This window comes from Dipodomys spectabilis, unplaced genomic scaffold (assembly GCF_019054845.1).
Source record: "Dipodomys spectabilis isolate Male_0828 unplaced genomic scaffold, ASM1905484v1 ptg000309l, whole genome shotgun sequence".
Classification (NCBI taxonomy): Eukaryota; Metazoa; Chordata; class Mammalia; order Rodentia; family Heteromyidae; genus Dipodomys; species Dipodomys spectabilis.
In genome coordinates this window covers 3,491,005-3,504,154 of record NW_024870986.1, presented here as the reverse complement: position 1 = coordinate 3,504,154, position 13,150 = coordinate 3,491,005, and the positions used below count along the sequence as shown (strand labels likewise).

Below are 13,150 nucleotides of genomic sequence, written 5' to 3'. Positions count from 1 at the left end.
TCGGGGTTGGTTCCATATCTTAGCTATGGCAAATAATGATACAATAAACATTGCTGTGGTGGTTGTTTTAGCATGGACTTGTTTGTGATCATTTGGATGAATGCCCAAAAGTGGGATTGCTGTGTAATAGGGGAGCTCTATGTGGAGTCTTTTGAGGAACCTCCAAACTGCTTTCCAAAGTGGATGAACAAGTGTACACTCACACCAAGAATGCAATAGGCTTCCCTTCTGGCCACATCCCTTCCAGCATCTGTTGTTTTAAAAATATGGAACGATTCACTAAGTTGCATGTCATCCTTTTGCAGGGACCATGCTAATCTCTGTATGTTCCAATTTTAGTGTATGTGCAGCCAAATTGAGCACAGAACATTTTTTTATATGTAAAGTGTAATTGATTTTCTTAAACTAGACAATTCAACACAAATAAGTTAAAAAGAATTGTGAAATTTTAGAACCATGTATTTCTTACATAAGCACACATTTAAGAATAAAGTCAAGATTGACATGCCAAAAACAAAATAATTCCAGATATTTGTTGTTCATGAGATGTGTAGGAAGAAGAATTCAATTATTCTACACAAGGCACCTGTCATAATGATCATTGCAGCAAATGTTAAGGTTTGTAAAAAGTTTTAATGTTTTAAATATGTTTCATTTTGGGATTTGCTTATATATGGCAAAATCAAGACTGTTCGCAGGTCATAAAATTTTTCGATAACGTATATAATTTTTCTGGTAGCATGTACTAGTAAGTATGTACATTTCATAGTTTATAGAAACTTTACTAATGATAAGTTGCAAAGACTGTGTAAAGAAGAAGAGTGAAGAGGTAAAATTTTAAGTACACAGTTTCTGTTAAAACTTTAGGGCTCCCTTACGTTATATGTTTGTGATGAACAAATAATGATATAAGCCACATACAAATGGTGAGATGAACTATAAATAGTAATCTTAGTGGGTAAATTTAAAAGCTACTCATAGCTTTAACCAGATTTAAATGTACAAGAATATGAGAAAATAGTAAACTCAACTGTGTACACTTCAAATACTGAAAACCCTGGTAATTGTTTTCTTTTTTATTTTAGTAATCATTAATATTTAATTATTGTTTTCTTTATTTATAGCATTTTTTCCTTGTTGTAATATAATACAAATTTTTGTGAGTAGTGATTGAGAGGTACTTTGAGAATATTATTGGTATGGCCATACCATATTTCATAGGTGCATGTGAATGTACAAAGAGCAAAACTAAAATCAAAATATTCATTAAAAATATTAACAAGTAGAGTCTGAATCAGGAGTGTTGATAAATGTCCACACCTAAATCTTAACACTAAGCTGAAGTAGTGTTATTACAGAATTGAGGCTACAAAATTGTTTTGTTTTGTTATGTTTCGTTTTTTTTTGCTTTGGTTTTGTTGGTTGTGGGGCTTGAACTCTGGGTCTTGGGTACTGTCCCTCAGCTCTTCAGCTCAAGGCTAGCGCTATCACTTGATCCACAACACCACTTTCACATTTTTCTGCTTATGTCGTGCTGAGGCATGAAATCCAGGACCTCATGCATGCAAGGCAAGCACTCTACCACTGAGCCACCTTCACAGCACCTGAGAAACTGTGATTTAAAAAATCATCTGAACAATATTTGCTTTCTGCTTTGGGTTATATAATGAAATATGTGAACACATTTTTATATTTTTGTGAATTGTCATACTTCTAAATTTATACTAACTACAGCCAATTTATCCTTTTCAAAGTCAAGAAATATTTCTGAGAGTTTGCTTCTGTGAAGAATGTTTTTGCATTTATAATTTCTTCTGAGTCATTTTTATTTTTTATCAAAATCATTTTATATTTTATGTTGATGAGTTATCATACATCAAATACCTTCAAATGTATATGTATAGTCTCAAGATAGCAGTATGAATATTCTCATAAACCTCTTGTTTATCTGTTACGCACTATAAGTATTATGATATTTTTCTCTCTCTTTCACTCTCTCTCATTTCCGCTCTTTCTCTTTCATGCTCCTTGTCTGCTACTTAGAATTTCTTCTGGTCTACTATTATCCTTCAGGGTCCACTGGTTTTGTGGGAACATGATAAGGACCATCAGTTACCCTTGCATTCTTTAAGAGTTATAACAGTGACGTGAAATTATTCTTTGCCATTCTAAATGGCAAAACAACAGATCTAGGAATTCCTTTTCACTTTTAGTACTATTATAAATTTTATCTCATACGAATCATTGAGACTGATAAGATACTTTTAGCCTGGGTCCTAAAAATTCTTTTTCTTTTACAAACAACCTTTTTCTTTCATTATCAGTAAGTAACAAAAACAACGCTATCCTATGGAAAGTAGGCTGAAGTTGTTCACAGGGATGAAAAACAAGGTAATGGGGGAAGTGAGTACAAAGGATACACCTCATATAGCACAGATACTTAGAGCAGTTTATCATGTACACTTTGTGATAAGGACAATGCGCTGGGAATTCTAGATTAAATCAATGAACACCTGATATATATGAACATATATTTATGTTTGTATATTTATTTATATATGCATATATGTGTATATCGGCCCATATATGTAAACATGAATGTTACTATACACACAAATACACACATACGTACACACATGTACACATGCAGAAATGGAAAAAGACACATATATAGCAAACATAAGTTTTACTAGTTGTTCAATATGCCTTAGACAGACTGCTTGGAAATAAATGTGTTGGAGATGTATTTGTCTCTAAGAGTTCTTTTACCACTCCTCTTATCTCTTCCAACTTGTAGGTATAGAGATATTCGACTTGAAAAATGCAGTACAAGTGATAGCAAGTCACTCAGAAATCTCAATAAGTATAGGTCATATGATGTCTCCCTGCTCCCCATGGAATCCTTGCTCTTGTAGACACTCTCAACAGCCAAATTAGTAGGACAATATCCTTGTTAAGAATAAAGTTATAAGGCTTTAAATGGCATCGTTCCTTGGGCTCTTTTCCAACAGCCAGCATCAATTCTTAAGCAGATGAGTGACTCCTCAGAAGACTGGAGCGCAGGTCAAAATTTAACCAAACCATATGAAATGTCTAAAGTGAGAAATGCTGACTGAGGTTGTGCCGATGTCCTGGCAACGAAAATAAGAAAAAAGAAAGTTTTTTATGTATTAAAATTTGAGAATAATTTGTAACCTGTCAATAAATGTGTAGAACACAATTATACCAGCTCACAAAATATGATGTGCATTTCATTTATGTGCTTTTGGACTTGGAAAGTGTTTTTAAGTGTGTCTACACAAGTAGAATCAGCATGAAACAAGCCAGCATTTCTTCATTTAAGACACAAGGAAAGTATACAGGTTGACCCATTGTAACAATGAGATTTGCAAGATAATATTAGAGGGGGATGTACGGAGGTGTTGGGGATGTGTGAAGGTAAGGAATAGTAGGGGAAAAACAAAGGAGGTTGTAACAATGCTCAATAAAAATGTACTCATTACCTTACTTATGTAACTGTAACCTCTGTGTACAGTTTCTTTACAATAAAATATATATTAAAAACGTACAAGGAAAACTTACTTATAGCAAGTTGTATTTGTAACTCAATATAAGTAAGGTATTGGTTTTAGGAGCACAGGCATATTAAAATTTTGCAAGCTCAAATTCTCTACATAAACACAGTTTATTATTTTCATTAGAATCTGCCCACAACCTAGTGCAGTGTAATTTCTGTGAAAAATTTTACTACATTCTATGTTTGTAATGGAAAATAAAATATTTTCACTATCAACAGATACAAATTTAGTTTAGATAATTTTTGTCTGCATTTTGTGGATGGAATTGCGAGAGCTAATTTGAAAAGCACAAATTTAATCACCAAGAGCTGTCCTCAAGATGTAACAAAGATCTAATACAGCATCATTGAATGGTATGGGACTCTAAGGAGAAGTACTTGAATTGAAACATTATCAGAAAGTGTAAGTACGCAAAGACTATTTAGAAATGCAGCTGCTAGATTTCTCATGGAGAGCTTTTATAACATTTTGTGAAACACAGGTCAGAACCTCATGGAAGTGTAGACAATTTTCCTTCACCTTTCTGTCAGTCTTGGTCATTATCAATCATAATATAGCTAATCTAGAATAATCTATAATAAGAAAATGCTTATGAGAAGTGGGGGAAGACGGTGGAGAAGAAGCTGGAGGCTAAACAATCTCTTGCATAGAAAGCTATTTTAGTGTTCCAGTGCACAGTACTAGGCTAGAGTATCACACCCAGTGTGCAATCACAGTACAGAGTTTGGCTAGAGAGGGAAAATCCAGGGAAGGAGACAGATCTGAGCAGTTGCTGTAGCCATGGCTGAGGCAGCTTTGGTGGTGGCCATAGCCAACCCGCCATACCTACAACAGAGAGGGTCCAGGACAAAGGCAGCAGACACATTGGATGAGCAGATTCAACTCAACAACAGCAACAACTGAAAAGGAGCAAATGAATTAAACCATCTTAACAGGCCCATATCAAGCATTGAAATAGAAAAAGCAGTAAGAGACCTCATGTCTAAGAAAAGCCCAGGACCATATGGATTTACAGCAGAATTCTACAAGGCTTTCAAAACAGAGCTCATACAAATACTCCTACAACTCTTCGATGAAATTGAAAGAGAAATCTCAGGACCGAACTAATTCTATGAAGCCATCAAAACCGTCATCCCAAAACCATGCAGGAACTCATCAAAGAAAGACAATTATACACCCATTACTTTGATGAACATTGATGCCAAACTTCTCAACAAAATTTTGGCCAAACAATTCAACAATTCATCCAAAACATTACATACCATGATAAAACAGGATTCAGTTCAGGGATCCAAAGATGGTTCAATATACACAAATCAATTAAATAACACCACTTTATGATGAAGTTTCTGGATAAACTAGGAATCCAGGGAACATTCCTCAATAAAATAAAGGCTGTATATGACAAACCTGCTGCCAGCATTATACTTAATTGTCAAAAAGTAAAGACATTTCCTCATAACTCAGGAACGAGACAAGGATGTCCACTCTCTCCACTTCTCTTCAATTTACTATTAGCATGCCTAGCTACAGCAATAAGAAAAGATGAAAACCGAAAAGGGATCCAAACAGGGAAAGATGAAGTAAGACACTCCCTCTTTGCAGATGACATGATCTTGTATTTAAAGAATCCCATGGATTCCACTCCCCAATTACTCATGCTGATTCAAAACTATGGCAATGTATCAGGGTATAAAATTAACCCTCAAAAATCAGTGGCTTTTCTGTATGCCAACAATAAGAAAAGCGTGGCTGCAATCAGAAAAGCAACTCCATTCTTAATAACCCCACATAAAATAGAATAACATCGAATTAACTTAACCAAAGAAGTAAAGCATCTCCATGATGAAAACTTTGAAAACATGAAAAAGGAAATCAAAACAGAACTTAGAAAGTGAAAAACTCCCTTGATCCTGGATTGGAAGGATTAACATCGTGAAAATGACAATACTTCCCAAGGCTATCTACAAATTCAATGCAATACCTATCAATATTTCAATCTCATTCTTCAAGGTAATAGAAGAGGCAATCCAAAAAGTCATATGGAATGATAAAAGGCAGTGAGTAGCATAAGCAATCCTTAACAGAAAGAACAGTGCTGGAGTAATATCAATACCAAATTTCAAACTCTACTACAAAGCCTTAGCAAACAAAACAGCTTGTACTGGCACAAGAACAGACCTCAGGACCAATGGAATAGAATTGAAAACCCAAAAATGAGCCTACAGACCAATAGGTACCTAATCTTTGATAAAGGAGATAAAAAATAGAATGGAAGAAAGACAGCCTATTCAGTAAAAGTGCTGGCAAAATTGGTTAATCACTCATAGAAAACTAAAGCTATATCCTTATATATCATCCTGTACCAAATCAACTCCAAATGTATCAAAGACCTCAGACTCAAAGCAGACACCTTGAAAACATTACAGGATGGAGTAAGACATACCGTAAATATCCTGTGTAGAGGCGGAAATTTTCTTAATAGAGACCCAGAAGCACAACAAATCAAAGAAATGTTGGGTAAATGGGATTGTATGAAATTGCAGAGCTTCTGCATGGCAAAGGACATAGCTAACAAGATCAATAGAAAGCCCATTGATTGGGAGAAGATCTTCGCTAACCATACAATATACAAGGGTCTCATATAAAATATATGTGGAACTCAAAACATTAAATCCCCCAACAACAAATCCTAAAAGAAACAACTTCCCAATAAATAAGTGGACTAAAGACTTCAAGAGAAACTTCTCTGAAAAGGAAAGAAGGAAGGCCAACAGACACATGAAGAATTGCTCAACCTCCCAAGCCATAAAAGAAAAGCAAATCAAAACAACATTGAGATACCACCTCAAGCCATTTAGAATGGCTATAATAGAGAAGTCTAATAACAACAGATCCTTGAGGGGATGTGGCCAGAAGGGAACCTTACTCCATTGTTGGTGGGAGTGAAACTTGTTCAACCACTTTGGAGTAGTATGGAGGTTCCTCAAAAGATTCCACCTAGAACTTCCCTATGACCCACCAATCTACCTTTTGGGCATTTACCCAAATGATCACAAACAAGACCATACTAGAGCTACCAACACAACTATATTTATTGCAACATTATTTACCATAGCTAAGATATGGAATCAACCCAGAAGCCCCTCAGTAGATGGATGGATCGAGAAAATGTGGTATTAACCAAGTCCTAATCTTAGAGAGGGAAATGGTTTGGATAGAATGATAGGAGAGAGATTACAAAAAAAAGAACAAGAAAAAATGGAAAAACCAAAATTTAAGTTTAAGTAGTGAAACACTTAAAAATTATGTAAGTTTAAACAAATGATATTGAGAGAAGAAAAGGATAAGATGAGAAGAAGGGATGGATTGAAAGGAGAAATGAAAACTAAAAAATAAAAGTTCTTAAAATTAGTTACTTGAAAATTATATACATATAAAGAGATAATACTGCTATTAAAAATTTAAGCCTAAGAGGTTGTGCATTGAGTAATAAAGTTCTGGATTAAATGTGTACATAATGGGGTATAAGGTCTAATAATCAATGACAGGTATATATCTGGGAATGAGCCAAACAGCAATTTTGTCACGCAAAAAAAGAAAAAGAAAAAAATGAAAAGAATACGTAAAAAGGACCAAAAATTCAGAGGAGATAAAAAACGCATGTGCACACACACACACACACACACACACACACACACACACACACGTATACACCTACAATAAACATTATGGGAGGAAAATAAGATTAATAGAAAACAATTTTTAAAATTAAAAATTTTTTAAATGGTTCAAACAAGAGTTCTTTGATTGCAACAATGAGATGTACAATTCACTATGTAGAAAAACGAAATTAACAACTTTGGTGGGGTTGGGGGAGGAGCCGGTGTGGGGAGGGGAGAAGTATGGGAAGGGATGGGAAGGGGAAACAACAAGGAGGCAAAAACGCTTGATAAGAAATATACTCGTTATCTTGCCCATGTAATTGTAACTCCTCTGTACTGTATTCTCACAATAAAAAAATAAAATTGAATTTAAAAAAGAGTTCTTTGATTTTTTTTTGGGGGGGGGAGGAATGAGGGCAATGGGATGATTGTGTATCTCCCATGTCCATAACCAGTCTCTTGGTGGAGTCTCTGGTCTGCTTGTGGTGTTTGGTATTCCTGTGGCTTGATTGTTTTCTTAAGTCAGTTTGTTTGAGCAGGCAGAAAAATGCTTTGCCAATCCCATTGTCTTGTGATCCTCCTCCCAGGCTAGTTCAGTGGGAGGTAGATTTGCTTTGAGTATCCCAAAAGAGGGAGATGGGAGTTTCTTCTAGTTTGGAGATGCTGTGATGAGACTAGGTTATGGGTAGAGTTGAGGCCTTTCAGCAATCAGTAGCTTTTCCTTGTTGGGCTAGCTCCTGAGACTCCCAGAGAGCCCAGCTTGGAGCCATTCTCAGGGTTTATGTTTACTGAGTTTTGTTTGTCTAGGCTGCTGTAGGGAGGGGCAGCCTCTGGCTATGTTTACCCAGTGATGAAAGTCACTCTTCAGGGGGCAGATTTTTCTCTGTCAGGGTTGGTTGACTTTCCCCTGGGTGGAGCTGAGCCTGGCAGGTGAGGGCAGATTCCTGTGACCTGCTAAATGACTCTTTTGTTTTCTTCCAAGGCCTGAATTGGAGCTAGTTGCTCAGCTGGGCCTTTGTTAGTATCAAAGACAGAGATCTCCAGTGGTAGGGGACTTCCTTCCCTCCTCTGCTTCCTGAGAAGGAATGAGGAGATCAGGGTTCTACTCATGCCAGAGTCTTGTTCCTGGGCAGTTTCTGGTCTGTGATCTGCAGGATGAAGATATCTGCTCCTTGTCAGTTCTTGCTTGTGTTGGGTAGAATCCGCTTGCCTGCCACATCTGGCACCTTTGTCCCAGATTCTCTCTGTAGTTATGGCTGCTAAGAGTGTCTCTGCTACCAACTCTGCCACTGCAGCCATAGCTAGCTGTATGTGTTCAGATCTCTTTCCTTGCTTGGATTTTCCCTCTCTGTCCAAACTCTCTGTATTGAGATGATACACTTGGTGTGACTCTGTAGCCTAAGACTGTTCACTGGAATACTAAAATGCTTTCTATGGGAGAGCTTGTTTAGCCTTCAGCTTCTCCTCTCCCATCTTCCCCCAAATCTCATGAATTTTTTATGTGTGTTTTTTTTTTTAGGGAAAAATGTCATTGGTGTTTATATTTTGTGTTGGCATAAAATGAGCCTACTATTGTCTTAATTTAATAAAATAAAATTCTCTGGCTGGGCACCGGAGGCTCAGGCTTGTAATCCCAGCTACTCAGGAGGCTGAGATATGAGGATCTCAGTTCAAAGACAACCCGGATAGGAAAGTCTGTGAGACTCGTATCTACAATAAGCCACTAGATAATCAGAAATGGCACTGTGGCTCAAGCGGTAGAGTACTCACCTTGAGCTGAAGCGTGTAGGACCATTGCCGAGGCAGAGAGTTCAAGCCCCACAACCAACCAATTAAACAAAACAAAACAACAACAACAAAAACAAAAGCTCTCTGATTCTATGACAGCATATATTTTGTGGGGAATGGTTAAGACAAGGTTGTCATTCTAAAAAATATATATATATCACCCCCCAAATAAAGGAACAATAGGAAATACATAGCAGGAAACTTATAAATCTTAATGGACTAATAGTCTGTCAGTTTGTTTTAAGTTTTTATCAAAAATGAAAGTAATACTGGATAATATTTTATTAAGACATTTAAATTTCTTTAACCCTGACATTTAAGGTTCAGTTTAAAAAGAAATTCAACAGGTGACAGTGTTTTCTCCTTACTTTTCCAAAGAAATGATTATTTCAACAGTATAGTGTATAGCGCAATATAACCAGAAAGCATTTTTAAGGAAAAAAAATTCCCATTCTTTTTTTGCTTGTCTGTATTTAAAGCTGCATACCACATCTTACCCACCCTATTGTCTGTCTTCTCATTTGAAACATTTCAGTAAATGTGTCAGCCAGCAGTTTTACAAAATAGCATGCTTTCATTCATTGTGCTTTCCAAAATATATCTCACAAATGCCAACAACAAAATGCAACTTGAAACATCTGTGGATTTTTCTATTTATGGTGCAAAGTAATCACTTTCCATAATCCTTAGAACCAGCTCTTCACAGGCATTAAATGCTCTTTCACTTCCATGCTTTAGAACAGCAGCATGTAACAATGGTGTACTTGTAAATTTGTTCACCACATCTGGTTTGTTTACAGCAAGGACTGTCTTCATGGAAGATGGTAATAGATGAGTTGTGCAATTATGTAGTTTAAAAGGGCTCTGAGTTGGGGATAAAGAATATCCATTTATGTGGCTAAATATTTAAATTAAATCCTATAATGTATACTCCTTCAATTTTCTGGCTAACATGTTCTACAATCTAGGTATTTTTAAAAGAAATATTGTACGTTGTTTCCTTGGTGACAACGTAATTGGAAGACTTAAAATTTTCCTATACCATGGCCATCTGAAATGAGATGGATGTACTTAGGTTAACATAATGAAATGTTGGGACAGCATTAATGTTTGAATCTTGGATGGGATTTGGTGGAATTGTGACAGGCTTTCATAGTATGAGAAGAAAAACAAAAGACCATACTAATACTTTTATCTGCCACATTGTTTTATTAGTTTATTCAAACACACACATATAAACAGATACACATTATGAAGACCCAGTCAGTCTGCAAGAAAATATTTTAATAGGAATTCCATAAAATATTTAGTCTGCTGAGATCTGATTAGAATTTTAAGAAATATCTAGTGGCTTCCACCCCTGGACAAGTTATTATCATTGGTGAAGATGTTGCCATTTGATTTTAGAATGCCCCAGGAAGACCTATGTGTTTAAGAGAAATGACATTCCAATTCCTCCCAGACTGTGGAGTTCTTCTGGAGATTAAGTTCTTCAGAGTGAAACACATGAGAAAATAGACTCTCATCTTCTTTCTTCTTTTATCTTTTAATCATTCTAGGTAAAAACTTTTCTATTTGACATACTCCCCTCCTTGATATTGTCTTGCCACTGGCCCCAAAAGCAATAAAACCAGCTGAACATACACTGAATCATTCAATCTTGTAAATCTGAGTAAGCCTTTCTGCTTAAAAAATAGACAATATCACTTATTTTGGTAGGTTATAAAGCTAACCCAAAGTTCTAGTCTTTCTAAAAATGTAGAGTATATTAAAATATGCTTCATTATAAAATATCTAACTCCATGTTGTATATTGTGTTTTTTATTCTGTTGATCCTATCGCTTATAATCAGGACCTAATTGTAAAACTGTTTGCAATAAATAATCACATTACTTTTATGATTCCATAATTTAACTTGTTTTCCTACATATTTATAGAATATTGTAGCTATAGAAAATCAATAAATATTGAATTTTGATATAGGATTACCTATCACTGCAAGTGTTGTCAAAATTTATCTAAACTGAAATGATTGTCATTGATATCTTTCTCAAGATTCCACATGTTTATACTTTCAGCTGACCTTTTACAAAATTCATACCCCAAACATAATTTTTAGTTTGTTCATGCCATCATAGGAACATAAATATATGGCACAAAATGTTAATTAACTTTATCTGCTGTCATTAATGGAGTATACCTAATAGAATTAAGTATATACCCTCAGGGAAATAAGATACTTCCTTCTAAATCCAGACTTGCAGGCAGACAGAGAGACACCCACACACACACACATACACACACACTCACACACACACACACATACTTACTACTCTGACTCAGGTTAGGCTCCAGACATTGGGTATCAGACAATGATCTATTAATCAAACTTGCTTGTCCAGATATAAAATACATTCATAATTCCACACATACAAAAACACCAGATCATTCAAAATAATGAAAATATAAAACATAACCACCCCGCTATGAGCCATCTACTCGCTGATATCATTCATTTATGTCGATGCATTTTTCATAACATAATTAAAAGTCTTTTTGTATCTCTCTGATTAGCAGATAATATGTTAACATATGAGAGAAAATGTAGGTAAAATTACTTTTTGCATATGAAATAATGACATTTCTGAGGATAAAACATGCCTGATTTTCAGTTTGGTTGCCAAAATGGAACTATTAGACCTTTTGAATATTTAACTTTAAATCTGAACCTTCTAATTTCACTGGGATTTGAATTGTGTTACTTACAACATTAATGTAACATAAAAGCATTACTAAATAGAAAGAAAATTATAAGTTTATCACACCTTAATCCCTGAATTGACTTTATTATAAAAACAATTACAATTATGTAACATCATAAGCATCCTGAAACAAAATATGAGGTATGGAAACAGAAGACTCCATTTTTTGTTCAGTGTATGTACTCATTATTTATAGTTTGAGATGATTCTGTCTTCTTTACCTTATGCATGGTATATTCATTCTCGTCTTCAGGAAGGTGGGGGTGGGCACAGAGCTTTAGGGAAAGGGTGAAAAAATGAAGCAGTGGAGTTCCTTGAACATTGATGAAAGTGAACTATTTAACATATGGGTGGGGAAAGAAGGGAGGGAATGGGAAAATATGAGGGAATTGAAGACATTTCATAAAAGGAAATGTACTCATTATCTGATTCATGTAATTGTAATCCCTCTATAAATCAACTTAATGAAAGAGTAAATTTATTTTAAGAAGGCAAACAAAATATTGTTTCTTAGAATCATACGAGTATATTTTGTTCACTGGTTTGAGCTGATTGAGTCGATCTCTGAAAATAGCTAAATTTACATTCATTGGGCAAATTTTTGAGCTACTAGTAGTTAGAAGTCAATTATGATTGGATATTTTTCTGAGACTCTAATTCATTTATTTCTTTAATCTAATTTGTATGATTTCTATTTACCAGTTTTTGAATTGGCTTGTTCCTGTTTTTCAAGGACCTAGTGGTGCATTATTAGTGCTGATTTAAGATTGTTCTAATTTGTTGATGTACATAGTCAAAGCTATAAATTTTCCTGAGTATTGCCTGTGTTCTTGTGTCCAAGAGGAGGTAGTATTTTGTCTGTTCACTTCTACTGAATTCCATAAAGGTTGGAACTTCCCTCCATATGTCTTCAGTGACTCACTGATGATTTAGCAATGTGTTATTCAGTCTCTGTGAGTTTCAGAATTTTTTGTGATGCCTTTTGATGTTGAGATCTAATTTGGTCTCATTGTGGTCTGACATGATACGAGGAGAAATTTCATTTTTATTTTTGAATTTTCACAGATTTTCTTTGTGATCTAAGATATAATCTATTTTGGAGAACGTTCCATGAGCTGTTAAGTATAGCTTGTCAAACCAGGTATTTGGTTTTGATTTTTTGATAGATTTTGACCTGGATGGCCTGTCCAGAGGTAAGAATGACGTGTTCAAGCAACCAACAATGCGTTTGGATGTATGCATATTTTTAGGACAAGTAGTATTTGTCTGATGAATTTGAGAGATCTAGGATTCAGGGCATTGATATTTAGCATTGTCATATCCCCCTGATGGAGACTTTCCTTCATCAACATTTAAT

The 13,150-nt window shown here is 35.2% G+C and overlaps 1 non-coding gene across 1 annotated transcript; it reads right to left on the bottom strand.

Annotated features, from left to right (window-relative positions):
- Positions 1-260: 260 nt before the first annotated feature.
- LOC122127732 lies at positions 261-363 on the bottom strand. Its single transcript, XR_006151266.1, has one exon. It is a non-coding gene; the product is annotated as a U6 spliceosomal RNA (small nuclear RNA).
- Positions 364-13,150: the final 12,787 nt, after the last annotated feature.